A 4429-nucleotide genomic window follows, 5' to 3' on the forward strand; every position below is an offset into this window, starting at 1 on the left:
GAGCTGCCTGCCATCTCTCTCAGCAAGGAGAACGACACTAAGGGAGTGATCTGAGACGGCTAGGTACATGTAGAGAACCTCCTTGGGCAGGGGGCTCACTAGCCTTGTGACAGGCGGTATTTTAGGTAGCTACTAAGACACCTCTATCAAATGATATTTGTAGTCCTAAACATGCAACTAAAAGAGTACAGAGGCAAGTTAAGGGTCGAACACAGGGAAACGATTTAAGCACCGCTATTTATCTCCTAATGTTAATCTAATTCGATCAAGAAGTATGGTGGGTAAAGTAATAACTAAAGGGGATAGAATAACAATTAAAACAAGCACTAGGGGGAAGGATCAAACATGCTATGAATTCAACGAAGTTAGGCATCGGAAAATAAATTTACATGTAACCCAAGCAACTCATACAAGGCAATATCAAGAATACTCTCTAATCACCTATCGGGATTAAGAGCTTTCCTAGCTAGCATACACTCACACTATCGTCGTAAGGCATACAAGCTAAGGTCATGCAATAATCAATCACCTAATGACTATTCCTAAGTCGCACTATCGTCACGATTTAGTTCACGTCATTCAACCACAACATGCATATGGCCATAAACATGGAGTGGCTAATAAGTATAAGCACAAGGAAGATTTAATCACAAATATTCCAAATTAACCTAGCCTAGCATACATCAAACTCAAAGCATATCTTCACCAAACCCCTAGCAACAAGAAACTACTCACTAGTCATAACTACAACTACAATCATACTAAGCAACATTATAACCAATGAAATAGTAAGAAAGACAAAGTTTTTATCAACTAAACTAACAAAGGTAGAAACTTTAATCATAAAAACAAGAGAAAATAGAGAAATATACCAAAACCTTCTTTGAAATCCAAATAAAGAGCCATACATCATTCAATCTCCAAGCTTGACCATACATCAATGTTGGAAAATTACTTCTTCAAAAACTAAGAGTAAAACTAATGTTGATAGACAAAGGAAATTACACTAAAGACTATCAAGATTGTTCAATACAAAAGTGGCTAAAACAAAAACCTAGAAAAATTCCTTAAAAGCTCTCCTCCAAGGTTTCTATGCTAAATAATATCCCTATGATAGAATGTTGTCCCCCTCGTTAGCCGTTTTGCCTCCCTCTTTTAACTTGGGATGAAATCGGGATTTGAATCAGCAGCAGACAGGCGCGCCCGCGCCCAACAATGGCGCGCCCGCGCGTTAAATGATGGCGCGACCGCTCCTCAAAATGCGCGCCCGCTCCAAAGTGGGTATTTAATGGTTGGTCCAGCTCATCAACGCGCCCGCGCTCAAGGGATGCGCGCCCGCGCGTATAGGTGGCGCGCCCGCTCCTCTGGTGGCGCGCCCGCGCCATTTGTCTTGTCTGGATTTCGTCCCGTTTTGCCCTTGCTCCTTCCATCTCCGAATCAACGGCATACACCTGCAATCATGGAACAGGAAGGCAAGGCGTAATACAACGAAAGAGGAGGGGAGTATAGACTACCTAAACCACATGAATACACATTACGCGCCACAAAGGTAGAATACTCGAACTAGGCGGATCATAGCAAAAACATACTAAAATGGACCGAATTATTACTAAAACTACTAGAAAAGACTATCCTAAGAGCGACATAAATGTCACTCATCAAATTCCCCCAAGCTAAACCTTTGCTCGTCCTCGAGCAAAGATAAAGGCAAAGAAGATTGAGAAACGATTATCCAAACACAAGCAAAATAGAAAAAAGGGGGGAAAGGAATTTACACTAACTCACTTTCGTAGGAATCACGGTTGTTTTTAGCATAAACAACAAGCCATATAAACCTCAAAGTCGCCAATGAGGACGAGTATGCTCTCGTGGGGGTTTCCAAAGAGTTTAACCCACAACTCTTGGCAACATGCTCAAAACAAACCCAAACAAAGGAGAAAATAAAGAAGAAAATCAACTACAAACACGGAACAAATAAAGAAGAAAATCAACTACAAACAAGCATAGATGGATGACAATCTTTCTAAGCACTAAGAGTAAGCACGTTTTTGGATGCCAATGGTTGATTGAAAGATAAGTTATGCTAAGCATAGAGAACTCTAACATGCTCCACTCCACCCGCATTCCATACATTCTTACCGCGTTCCCTCATCTGGATTCAAATCCACCCTTCAAGGTAGCATCTCATGACTCCACGAAGGAGCCGAAACAAATGAAACAAGGGTGACCCGACATCTTACCAAGTCATGCTCTCTCCATATGCTTGAAATCTAGCTCCCTCCACCGACTAGTGACTCAACCAATCCAAGTCGAAAGGACTTTAAAAGGGGTTGTAATGTAGGCTAGGAGGTAAAGGTGAGGAAAAATATGAAAATTTGGTGGTAAATCCTAATTGTGAAGCAAAGAATGGCGCCAATTCTCGAAAACAACGTAGAATATCACCAATTTCCAAACAAAAATACATCTCCCCCAAGCTTTTTCAACACAATCTCACAAAACTATAAATGAAATGCGTAGAATCTCTCCCCCAAGCTTGAATTGAGCATTGTCCTCAATGCGCAAACTAGGGAGGACACTACATCAAAATCTGTTTGCAAATTGGAAAAAAAAAATTATTTTTTTATTTTTTTTATTTTATTTTATTTTATTTTATTTTATTTTTTTTTTTTTTTTTTTGTAGCTCATGCTTTTGTCAACCTTTATTAATTTGTCTGTGCCTTTTATAACTATGGACGGCTTTTTCTTGAATTCACATTTGCTTTTATTAAACACCAAAAATATCGAAAACAACCTTACTTTCCATACCAAACCATCATCTTCCAACTTATCATACCAAAATCACAACAAACTTTCTTGGCTCAAACTTCACAATTCTACGGAGGAAAAATGAAATAGAAGGGCCATAGGGTTTGTAATATGCTACAAACAAGGAGGTGTAGGCTCAACATGGCTAGCAAGGGGGATATGCAAATGAAATTACAAGGAAGCAACAAAAGAAAAGCTAAACCTAGAAAAGCAAAATAGTCACCGAAGAAAATGCCATGTCCTCCCTAGATATAGTTCGGTCGCGATCTCGGGTAGCTAGACAACAAGTTCTCGATCTAAGCATGCCTTGGTAAGGATCCTATGCCACTCATACAATAAGTGTTGGAGGCTTGAACAATAAAACTCACATCGGGTTACAAAAACTACCTTTAGGGCTTCAAATCCCCCAATGAGGGCAACACCTTCTTACCACAAACAAGTGAATTTGGGTTCGGTGGGCCTTACAAGTTCTAGCACAACTACCTTAGCATAGACATATCTTAGAGTCAACCAATGGCAATCCAAGAACGCGGAAACTCTTAATCCTTAGGAATAAAGACATTCAAGAACGCAAGTCTATTAAGTTTTTAGTTTTTTTTTTTTTTTTTTTTTTGCAAATCCAAGAAAGCGGAAATAGAAGAGGAAGTAAGCATAAACAAATATATCCCAATCGACAAACAAGTGGCCGCTAGATATCAACATCAACGGCCCCAAACACACTAGGTGTTAATAGCAAACATCCTCGATCCATTCAACTTCCATTAAACTACAACTATCTTAGAGCACACCAACGCAAAATAGAGTGGAGGATAGAAAAAAATAAAAAGAAAGATCTCACCGAAATGACGCCCAAGTAAGCATATCCTAAGTGAAAGCATGCATCCTAAAATGGGTGAGTATCCAAATGAAGAGAAAACAAACTATATACACAAAAGGGTTAGTCTGAATGAAGGTTGAAAAATGAAAAATGGAAAATGAAATAAAGAGATAAAATGCAACTTTCATTCAGCTTTTTTTTTTTTTTTTTTAGACTTATTTTTTCTTCACTATAAGCTAACCTACCCTTGACAAAATTTCTAGATCTCCTCCAAAATCAACATTACCTCAAAAATCATCGAACCATATATACATACCTGCACTGGTCAATTACCATGTCGGCGAATACTCGTAATCATCATCATTGACAGGAAAAACGGGGGGCGGACTCACCGGTATCCATCAAACCGAGAGAAGCGTCCCCAAAACAGCATCATCATCAAAACCACATCAAAAACTCATCAACAATATCAGTGAACAGGGGCAAAATCAACCAAAGAAAACAGTCATGCAACTCAGCAGAATCAGTAGCATGAAGGTACAAGGAAAACAATGAAAGACCGGCAGGCGAGCAAGTAAGAATCCCAGCCAAGTCACTCCCTACCAAGAGTATATCTCCTACTCATCAAAATAAGCGTACAAAAGCAGGGGAGAAAGATATACTCAAGGGACGCAACCCATTGGCCACTAGAGCTGGGCTCACTAGGTGAGCAAGACCGACGTGGCGGCTCGTCATAAGTGAAGCCACTAGGGGGGCCGAAAAGGCCCCAACCACCGTCAAAGCCCGGCGGCCAACCGTAGTGACCTC

Source organism: Chenopodium quinoa, unplaced genomic scaffold, assembly GCF_001683475.1.
Source record: "Chenopodium quinoa cultivar QQ74 unplaced genomic scaffold, ASM168347v1, whole genome shotgun sequence".
Classification (NCBI taxonomy): Eukaryota; Viridiplantae; Streptophyta; class Magnoliopsida; order Caryophyllales; family Amaranthaceae; genus Chenopodium; species Chenopodium quinoa.